This window comes from Molothrus ater, chromosome 2, assembly GCF_012460135.2.
Source record: "Molothrus ater isolate BHLD 08-10-18 breed brown headed cowbird chromosome 2, BPBGC_Mater_1.1, whole genome shotgun sequence".
Taxonomy (NCBI): Eukaryota; Metazoa; Chordata; class Aves; order Passeriformes; family Icteridae; genus Molothrus; species Molothrus ater.
Genome location: NC_050479.2, coordinates 67,986,629 through 67,998,393, shown reverse-complemented (window position 1 = coordinate 67,998,393; position 11,765 = coordinate 67,986,629).

The following is an 11,765-nucleotide window of genomic DNA, read 5'->3' as shown; positions in this document are numbered from 1 at the left end:
ACATGTCGACACAAAGAAATGCAGTATTTTGCAAATCAAAGCAGTGGTACTGAACACTGTCCCTGCCTACTTGGAAGTAATTTTGTTATTAAAAAAGAAATTGCAGGTCACAGATTTGTTAGTGGTTCTGAACAGATTCAGTGTGCTGATGGCTTCAGATCATATGTTCTGTAATACTGTGCCAGTATTGTTGTTTTTCATTATTTTTCTATAGGTAGAAGACAATTGCACAAGTTATGAAATGCAGTGTAAGAGAACATGAGAACTTAGTAGCAATAGCAATAGTGGTAACTTCAGTTGCTGTTACAGTGTAGAAGATTGTGTTAGAATGAAACAATCTTATCCTAAAAAGCTTTTTCTTTACTATGTTGGGAAGACAAGCTGATAATGTAAAGCAGCTTTCTTCTTGATTACATCACCTTGAAATAGTTTGATTCATAACAGCTGGCTTTTTTGGTAGATATACTTTAAACTTGCAGGTTCCTGTGTTCCTTGTAGTATATTTCTATTAGGCAAAATTAAATTCTTGTAAACTAAAAATATTTTGAAGAAGAGAAGAGTTTTTAGTCCTCATTTAATAAAATAATAAGGTGTTCATTTTAAGCAAAGAGGTTTTTGGGGGTTGGCATTTGTTGGGTATTTTTAATAGCCATGTCTACAGATGCAGTAACATGTTACATGAGCATGATGTGCATCGCCATTTTTTCTGGATTCTTTGACCTGCAAGACACTGAAAGGCAGTAGAAAGTGCCTTTGTGTTTTCCCCAAAAGGCATTTACTCTCATCCTTCAATTATGATTTCAAAAGATTGATAAATGATGGTTTAATTATCTTCTGATATAATCTCTATGTTTTAGGTGATGAAAGAACAACAGTGGAGCCAAGTGTGTGGTTGAGTAATAAGTGGGGTATTGGGGATTATTGATTTGAAAGGTGCTGGAGAGATCAGTGAAGAGTAGGGAATCAGCACATAAATGAAGTGGGAATGCAGTCTCTTGATACAAGATGATCTATGATAGGAGTGTTCTACTCAAGATGAAAGCTGAGAGGGGGGAAACTAAGTTGGTGATCATGCTCTTATTATTATTTATTTAGGAGAGGAGAACTGAGGATATGTTGCTTTCTCTGATTTGGAGGAAAATGTGTAAGAATGTGCATAGAATTGAGACTAATACCGGGAGTGTTTGTGGAAAGAGGGCAATGGCTACTGCTGAGGGCAAATGTCATTAGTAAGGAATTTGGAATAGTTTGGCAAAAGAGGATTCTAACCTCCATAGGTAGGAAGTAGGGCAGCATTCATTTATGTGCTGAACTAAAACTGGGGCAGAAGAGGTCAAGGTATAAGCCATTGGGAAACAAGAACTTTCAAAGCTGCCTAATAGCAGCAGCCCACACAGGTCCACATTGCAGATAGCAGCATTTAAGCATTGGAATGATGTTTCCTACAGTGCCTCTCATTCAATCTTTCAGTGTGACCTCTTTTCTCAGCAGCATTTTGTGAAACCCTGACTACCTGCTCTTCCTTACTAATATCAGTACTTTCTTAGCAGCCTGGGATGATTCTCCCCTTCCTTTCCATATGGATGTCCTCTTCTACAGGACAGTGTGAGTCCTGTGCCCAGTCACTGCTGCTTTTCATTCCTTTCAGTAGGCCCCAGCCAGGCATTTCTGAATCTTTCTGTTTGTGACATGGGCTCTTTGCTGAGCGGGTGCTTGGTCACTGAATGGCCTCCTCAGGAAAGCAGTCACAGCAACAAGCCCGACAGAGTTCAGGAGTGTCTGGATGACATTCTTGGTCATTAAGTTTATTTTTAGGTAGTCCTGTGAGGAGCAGGGAGTTTGACCTGATGATCATTATGGTTTCTTTCCAACTCAAGATAATCTTTGTTTCTAAATGCAGCTGTTGTGCTGCATGTTTCACAGGCATTGAGCTGTAAAGCAAAAGCAGTCCTTGGACTGCAGGGTGTATTGGAAAATGTTTGGACAGGTTTGGTAATTCACAAGTGAAGTAGTAGTAGTTGAAATGCTGCTACATTTTGTTACCTCATTTTCCCAACATCTGGTGAACCAAGCTCCTTCCAAGGTTATAGGTAATAGTACTTCAACAAAACTAGGAAGGTGTCTTTCAAAATCTGGCCTGTGTTATCCAGGGAAATGGCAAGTAAGGACTCCCCTGAAACATAAGTAGCCAACTGTGTGTTCCCAAATACACTTTGTTTTCTAAGTCAAAAGGAGGAATAATACAGAGAGATTCACTCTTTTCTCGCTCCTGGTATTAGGGAAGAAACAAGTCTTTGGTAGGAATGTGAAAGAAAATGAAGACTATTGCAGTAGGGAAGATCAAGTTTTGCCAAACCATTTTTTGTAGTCATGGAAAGAACAGGAGAAGTTACTCAGGAAATATGTATCACTTCAGCAACATTTAATGATTATTTGGGTGCTATCCTGACAAGTGTGTGACTGTGGGCTATGGGATATTACACTCATTCTCCATGGGATAGTATTTAATCTCTGTAAGGATCTAAAAGTTAATTTTGTTTTCATCTGAAGATGTTCAGTTACTTTTTTTGTTTATCTTTCTATAACTATTATTTAATATCTGGTCAGCATCCGTTGCCTGTTTTCAACTTTTGCATTTAAACATAATAGTAAAGTGAGAGATGGCTATGACACAGAATTGTTGTCATTTAATGCTATCATATTTACTTCAGGTAAAATATTTAATGTAACATGAGAACACTTTAAATCCATGCTTAATTCATTAATATGTTCAAAACTTGTGACTTTGTCATCTTAGTTTCTGTGCTACTCTTTGATATTGAACATTGTTTTATTTTGTGTTGTTTTCTGTTTATGCAAGAAAAAAGTCCTTAGTGTACTGTAGGTGTCCCTGCTTAGGACCCACCATCCTATCTAACTTCAAGACTTATGAGGACTTCTAAATAGTTGTTTAAGTAGTTGGATTGTCCCATTTTGTTATAAAGGTAAAAATTGCCCAAATGTTCCTCAGTTAAAATTTCTGGGGTGAATGACTTGAGACAGCTGGAGGGCTTCTCACAGTGTATCTCCTGTTTGAATCTCTGGATTCCATGTTCCTGTTAATGTGATGTTCCTGATAGCCATTACCTCTGCTAGACACAGGGAGATACTAAACCTCACATCCTTCTCTCTAGTCTTTCAACCACATTTTTCCATTCCTCTGTTGTGTTAATTTTAAAAGGAGTGGGAGTTTCATCTCTGCCAGGAAATTACTTCAAATCTTTAAATCTTTTTCTTGTGAGCCTTTTGCTTTTATGTGTAATTTGTCTGTCATGGTCTTGATATCAAAAGGCATTTCGATGTTTTGTTGTTTTGAGTTTTTTTTTAACCACATAAATTCAGACATCTTTGTCTGTTGGACATCTTCAGCTGTTCACTTCCCCTGCAGGCATTCTGTCCAGGTGTTCTGCTATTTCTAGCCAGTGACTGTACAACAGGCTATTAGTCTGTGTCCAGGCCTTCTGGGAGATATTTTTAAGAGGTGAGTGGTCAGAGTGGCTTCTGCCCAGACTCAGGTGACTTCTGGAACATTGAGGATCTACTGTATTCTGGTTATCCCCTGTACACCTGCATGCAGCCTCATCCATGCTCTTTCAAATCTGGATTTCACCACATAAATTCCATCACGTGAGCTCATGGGGGTCATCTGGCTCCCTGACATGACACAGCATGGTGGGATTTTTGAGAACCTTCTCCTGTGCTAGGCAGTAGCCAACTACTGCTAAACTACCAGCTGCACTAAAAGGGGTGTAACATTTTCTTGGGAGGGCAGACCAATTCATTTGAAGAAAGCATTAGTTAGTGTATGCACAGTGGGTGAGCTTTGAGAGACATGAGCATTCTACTTGGGTTTTCTGTCATTTGGTATCTGCTTTCAACACATTCCTGCAGCTGAGAGGTGCTGAAATGCTGAGTATGAGAGGAGTAAGAATCCAGAACATGGCGGCTTTGTGTATGGCAAGGGGAACTCTCCTGTCCCACGTGCCAGAGAGGAATACAACCATGTAGGAACCGTTGTTATTAAAGTAGCAGATGTGTATATTTGCTTACTTTCTGCCATTCTTGCTGTTAGTCTTCTGAAACATCTGATATTATAATCTCTACAGAGCAGAAACTGAAATGCAACAGTTTTGTCATGTGCACATTTGTAAGAAAGGTCAGATTGGGAGTATGTGCTGAAAAACCCAGGTGTTCCATGGTCTTGGCTTCTGTGCACAGCTGTGGCAATGTTTATTTGTAAGAACTCCAGTGCCTGTTGAGTTGTGCCTCTTTATTTTTCCTCTTACACATTTACATTCTTAATGTGCTGAAAAAGGTTTGAAAACAAGGTTTCAATATTTAAGCATAGTATATTGTTTTTCTTATTTGAACCCTGGTTCTTACTTTTCCTCATATGGGACAGACTGCCGTGGAAATAGTGACTACAGAAGGGGAGGGCTACCAAACTAGGGAGAAGTTCTCATGGGAGAGTGGAGTTCACTGTTGCTCTACACAACAGGCAGCATCTGAGATCAATAAAACATTGGCAGTAGCCATGGAAAACTCCTCAGAAGAAAAGTGCCATGTGCTAAAAAAATAAAATAATCAGCATATACCCTGTTATGTATTTGGGATTTTTGCATCTTTTATACCTGTTTCTTTTGATGTTTCTGTCATGTTCTTTCTACTTTTATACTGTTCCTTTGTGTTAGTCGTGTCTAATGGCAGAAATACAATTAGGGAAAACCAAGTTTATCTTTAGGAGTTTTAGTCAGTCTTTTTCTTAAGTTCTGCCTGCTTTGTCATCAGCAGGTGCTTTTTGCTATTTCTGTATGTTCCTGGAACCACAAGGCTTTGATGAACAGCAGTGATAAAAAACAGGCCCTCAGAACAAAGGTTCATCCCCCCCATCACTGGAACATGTACCTGTTTGCACAGATCTGCTGTGGCTGAGAGCCAGAGCTCTGCAAGAGGAAAACTCATAAATGAAAAATGATGCAATGGAGTAAGGGAGTAAATATACTTTTCAAGCCCTATGAGAATATCACAGAAAAAAAAAAACAAAACAGGAGATTCACATGACCTTTTTAAGTAATGCAGTGAATTGTGAATTTGATATTGGTAGTGTTTGGGTGACTTACTGAGAGAGTATCTCTGTATATAAAAAACAAAGCATTTCAGTCCTCTGCAAAGAGGCGTAAGTTCATTGAACACTGCATGGACAGTCATATGATGACCAAATCACACAACACTTTCTGCTGAAGGGAAACAGTATAAATTCACGTTACTGAAAGAAAATGGGCAATGTGTTTAGATTCTGGCATTCTCTCAACTTAGTGAGCTTGCATCAGGGGGAGCCCTTTGCCCAGTCAGGATGCAGGGTTAGATGATTTCCTGCTGAGGTGGAGCAAGAGGTCAAGGGAGGAACAGGCAGTTACAGATACAGAACAGGCATTGGTCAAAATTATTTTGCCAGTCAAAGATTTAAATATGCAATAGTGGACAAAGATGTAATTCCTGGGATGGTAAGAAGCTGCAAGCTGAACTCCATCCTCGGCTGGTCCAGGTGGTAATCCATAAAGTGTCTCAATACAGGCCATATTTGAATTAGGTGAGACAGGGAATGAATATTCTGGCTGCTCAAAGATATGGGTTTTTTTTGTTCTCTTACACTTGTAGATAGCCCAGTTCTTGGCTTAGGAGGTATGAGTGGAGTCAGAGAGCAGGAGTTCAAGGTCTACTCTGCCTCAAGGCCAGTAAGAACTGTCTGGGATCTGTCCTGGGATGTGCTGTGTTTAATGCCTCTATTAGTGACCTGGAGGAGATGGCAGAGTGCTCACTTAAGTTCCCAGATAACAGAACATGGAAAGGGGCAGTCAGCATGCTGGCATACAGACACCTAGAATCCTGGGGAAATGGGACCACCTCATGAAGTTGAATAAGCACCCATGGGAAATAAGCCCCTGCACAGGAAGAACCTTTGACCACGATGCAAGGCTGGGGACTGACTAGTTTGGGCAGCAGATCTGTTGAAAATCAGCTGGGGGAGTTGGTTTTAACACATCGCAGTAGGTTGTATTAATAGGAGCGAAGCAAGTGGGCAATTAGTAGGTGGTGGTTATCCCCTTTACCCAGTAGTTATTAGACCACATCTGGATACTGTGCTCAAGTCTGGCACCCTGAGAACCTGATAAATTCCTGTGAGTTTGGTGGAGAGCTGCCACAATGGTCAAGCCCAGAGCATAGGCTCTGTGTGAGGAGGGTGGCAGAGCTGGGCTTTCAGCATAGCTTTGGAAGGAGAGCAAAGAAGAGCGGCCTGCTGACACTGGCACAGAGGTACTGAGATGATGGGCCCAGGCTCTTCACAGCAACGCATGGTGTGAAGAAGGGAGACAGAGTCAGACAAAAGCTAGGTGTAAGGCTGGGTGCAGGGAAAAGCTTATAAAGACAAACTGACCAGAATAGGCTCAGTAAGGCATGGGATCAGGTTGCCCAAGGAGAATATAGGCTCTTGTGTAGATTTTTAAGAACCAGCTCTGCAAAGCTCGAGCAACTTGGCCTCACCTCATGCCTGACCCTACTCTGAACTAGATTTTGGCCTACAGACCTTCTGAGGTCCCTTTCAGCCTGAATTATTGTATGACCCCATTCCTGTAACAGCATAGCTTTTGAAGTGGGAATTATGAAATAGGACAAGTTTCCCTGGCTTGACAAATTTAGGTCACTCTACTATATTCCACCCACCATTTAGCATCACTGCTGGTGAGTGTTAGCATAGCTTAGAAGATAACAAATACAAAATGAATAGATTGGTTATTCTCAATTTTTTAGATGTGAGTTCAAAATATGCAGGCAGCTTGAAATCAGATTTTTACTTCTAGCTGATTTCTAGTTATGACTATCAGGAACATATGCATTGTTATGCTAATACAGTATGTATTAGTGTCATTATTACAAGTCATGAAGTCAAGGGCCTGTATGGCCATGGGCTTAATTCAAAGTTCTCCTAATCCACTGAGTACTAAATTCAAATCTTAAGATACTATGGTGGACTTTTGATCTGGATAAGTAAGGAACTACTTCAGCATAGTCAGGCTTGTTTGAAGAATTTTAAATTCTTTTGGTATGGTAAGATGAATATTCCTCAGTGAACGATTGCCAGCACGGAAGACAGACTTGGGTTGCTGGAGACAGATTTGAGGAACTGCATATCTGTTGGGGCAGCGAACAGGTGCAGCAGGTTGTGCAGCAGTTTCTGGACCATGCTTTGAAATCTTGTGGGTGTTCTGAAAGTTTCTCCTAGGACTGACAGAGACATTTGAGGAGCATCAGTGTGCTGCTGCTGCACTGCATGTGAGAATGCTGCAACCTTGAATGCGTCTGGCCTGTTCCTGAAGAAAGGGGGCTCTGAGCTACTGTTCAGCTGACTCCTGGCTGAAGCAGGCACGGGTCCTTGCAATAGGTATGGGGCAGCCCTCCAGAAGCACTGCCTGGCTGGGAACATGGCTTCCCATAGCAGCAGTCAGTGCAGGACAGAGGCAGGGACCTCAGTGTAAGCAGCAGACACATGCCCTGCCATGGTGAGGATGTGCCATAGAGCACAGACCTCAGAAGAGTTGGGTCAGTGGCCCTGCGACATCAGCAGCCTCAGCCTGAGTGCAGCTCCACAGGGCTGGGGCTGAGGAATGCTGGGGACCTCTCATCAGGGCTAGGGACATGGGCTTTTGTACCTAGGAGGGTCCATGTTGACAATTAGCAGAGCTGTGGGAGGATGAAAGTGGTTGTGCATCATCAGTGATAACAAGAAAGATCCACCAGATCTTCTCCTGGACCCCATAGGTCCAAAGGCTCCTCTGTCCTGAGGTACAGGCAGTCTGTTGGGTCTGTACCTCAGCAGGTAGCCCTGGGAGAAAGCAATAATGCCAGCAATGGGAGACTGACCTGTCAGCTATCTGCTGACTCAATTTGGTATCTAGGGAGGCCTACTGTGGTCTTGGGTTGTGCTTTTGCTTGTGGATACCAACAATGTACCTTGGAGACTAGGAGTGACCTACCATCAAGTTGTCAGGTTCATTAGGTTATCAAACAAACAGAATTGGGGAAAAGAAGGGGCTGAAAAGGGCCAATTTTGAGAAAAGCAGAGCTTTATGGGGAAAATTCTGTGGCCTTTTCTGGGAAACTGAAACACTGCATGCCTCTGAAGTGCTGATACACTGACAGCATGAGGAGCAAACAGCAGAAACTGAAGATCTGTATGCAGTTATAGGGCTGCGATCCAGTTCAGATCACAGAGGTCTAGTGAAGTAGCTCACATGACTGGAGTGCCACCACGGATGGATCAAAACTCTTCAAGGACTTTGGAACAGGAGGATGAAGAGGGGGAGCTGCCCTGTACATGAGTGCAGTGTGGGTGCCTCGAGCTCTCTGTGGGATGGAGGAGGAGCCAGCTGAAGGTCTATGGGTCAGGATTAGCAGGCAGGTCAAGGGGTGACATTGTTGTGAGTGTCTGATACAGACTTCCTTCTCAAGAAGTGGACAACTTCAGACAACTGAAGCCTGGTCCCTGGGAGTACTTAAGCCTCCAGAGGTTCCTTGCTGCCTCCAACTGTGGGTTTGTATTACACTCTGCCTTCTAGGTAACTGCAATGAAAATATCAGGCATGGGAGCAAAGCCCTGAATAATTACATCAGGAGCTGAGTGTTATTGCTGCAGTTGAAGGAAGACACTCTGGATGATTTATCTCACTGTACAAGGACCAAAGACTATGGATATCTGTAGCTTGGCCATGCCTCACCTGCTACATTCTTCCTCTTTTAATGGGGATGGCATGTTTTGGCTACTGCAATGTGCCTGGCTGCTTATAGCAGAGAGAGCAGGTTGGACCTTGACCTTTCTATCCTAGAAAGACAAAATTTTAGCCCCTGAATCTTGAACAGAAACAATGCATTGCCTTCTCTCCAGTGGGCTTTTTTATCCTCCTGAACTGGACAAGTTAAAGAGCCTGATTGCAGAGCTGTTCTGCTGGCAAGAACTGGAGAGAAAAGGGTAATGAAACAGCTTCTACGTTATTGCAAAAAGGTTTTATTTAACACATGGTTTGTTTTGTCACCCAGTTTTCTCCTATAGCACTAGTGACTCCCAAGAGTTATTAATGGGTAAACAGGGTATTTTATTAAGCAGACACTGTTCTGTAACCAGGACTGTTTCCATTAACGTGATATTCCTCAGGGATAAGTCTGCGTGTCCCTTCATCATAGAACTTATCTACTGAAGAAAAAACAAGCCAAAACAAACCCAATGCGCCTTTTCCTGTGTTCTGTATTGGCAAAGATTTTAACTTTCCTTCCTGCAAGGATGGCTGGTTTCTTTTAGGATGTGGGAGATGCCCATGTGTGTGATGTGAATAGCCAAAACCACGTCAAGCAGAGGAGTTCATGACTGGACTGGAATTTGTTGGGGAGAGAGGCTGAGATCAAGGAACGGAAAAGTGGCTGTCCTGGGAACTGTACTGTACAAAAGAGACAGACTGCCTCCAGGAGTGGCCAGAAATGGGTATCTAGGGAAGAATAAGAACAGGATAAAAATATACAGTAACTCCCCCAGACATCACTGTTGCTGTGAGCTATTTTCAGTCCAGAGGATTTCCTGAGCTAGTTGTGGTTTAACTGTTTAATAACTTTCAATGGATCTCTCTTCCAAGTCCAGCTTCCCTTTCAGCCCACAAAACCTACACATGCAGGGTGCTCCCTGGCAAGCGGCTACTGCATGAACTGCTTCTGATGATGTGTTTCTGAGTCCAGTTCCTGCTGCTTTCCTTGCCTAGTTCTGGTGGCAGAGGATGCTGAATGGTCAGCCCTTGACCATTCTTAATGATGCTCACTCTTCATTAATGTCATTCATGTCACTGCTTCAGTTAGCTCTGGTTTGGGGTTTCTTGAAGACTATAAGGAAGCCATTCCATGTCTTTCATTTAAAAAATGATAGCAAGAATAATTGAACTTTCCCAGTTCTGTTGTTTCTTTCTTACATGAGGAGACTGGCACCATCCCCAGTTTTGGTATAGTGATGGTTCTTCATTTCTTATCATTTCTACCACTGGGTTTTCTTCTTTGAGCACTGAACTGCTGTTTTAATTAAAGCATCTACCAAAATGTCAAAGCCTTTCTCAGGAAGGGTAACAGTCAGTGGAGAGTACATCTAGAAAATTCCCTAGCTATGGGGGAAATTTAATTCTTCCAGCAGGGACTGCAATCCTTTACCTTCCCCAAATAAAGTTTAAATGGCAGAAAACATGAGGTGAGAAGACAGTATTTCCCTAAACCTTTGTTTCCTTTAAATGCTGTTTGCTCTTTGTCTCAGGCAGCTGAGACCTCTTGCTTAGGGTCATGAAGACTGCACTGGCCCCAGTGTGGCAGAAGCTGTAGGTGAGCCAATACTTCATTATCCAAACCCAGGATAGAATTTCTTCATTTGAAACTGTTCAGTTTCCCCTTAACATGTATTCTTGTTAACTTCCTTCAACCTATTAAATACTCCCAAATTTCTCAGTGGCTCTATTACCTTGCTTGCATGCAAATTTTTATAAAATGTTGCATGTCAAAGTTTACTTAGGCCTTGAGAAATATCTGCCACGACAGCTGCATTTGCCACTTGACTATCAGCCTGGAATTTTTGCAGGTAACTGCTTCTAATTTTTTCTGCTATTAAAAAATTACCAGTTTTGCAATCCAACCCTTTGCACACACTAAAATCAGTAAGACAAGTTTTTTTTTGTTTACAGCAGGATGAGAAAACTGTTCAAGATCAATTTGTAATTCACTAGAACAGTGGTCTGTTTCATACTTAAGGAAAGGGTGTAATTTCTCAGTTGTATGACCAGTATAGTATTTGATGAACTTAGTAGCTGATAATTAGTTAGCAGCATATATAGAATGACCATAATACCCTGTTAGTCTGCTACTAAACAGTCAAAAAACCCAACTGTGTAGGCTTGTAACACTTGAAGAGGAAAGACCTCACTGGTAGTGCCACTCTGTTAGCAGGAGATCCCCAGTGATTACAAATTGATTGTTACAAGCAAGCAAATCTTTTCGTGGTTGGCTTCTTCAAAATTTACGGTCAGCCCTGCAACATTTGATTCTTTAACTTGTGTTTCACTTAGCCTGTCATCTGTTTACACTTCTTTCTCTCTGTTCCATGTTGTGTTGGCATTTCATGTGAATGAGCTTCATATCCTTAATTTTATGTTTTCTTGAGTAAATATATATTTCTAAAGGTTCTTCAGAAATAGGCCTGTATGACTTAGGAAGCAGCTGAATGTGATCAGCAATGAAAAAGGTGCCAACCTTCCCACACACAGATTTCATGTTGCTGTGAACAATGCCTGAACGTGTCCATGATTCTGTTAGGAAAGATGATGTCATCCTGGCTTTTTTCTTGCTTACATTGGTACAGATGTGCACATCAGACTTTGAGAGACTTGGAAACTTCATGCTGTGATCAGTGACAGAAAGACAGAGCCATAATGGCTCAAAATGTTTTGGTAGTTTCTCTAAGGTTGAATTATATCCTCACCCTGGGATACCCTATGGCATATAGTGAGAGGGATGCCAGGAGCCAACTCATGGTGCCCTGATTTGGGGAGCGGCAGGCCAGCCTGGGGTGTCCCACTCACAGCTGCTGTCCTGAGACAGCAGCAGAAGGTCACTCCCAAGCAAGGGAAAGGTGCAGGAGGATTTGTCTACCC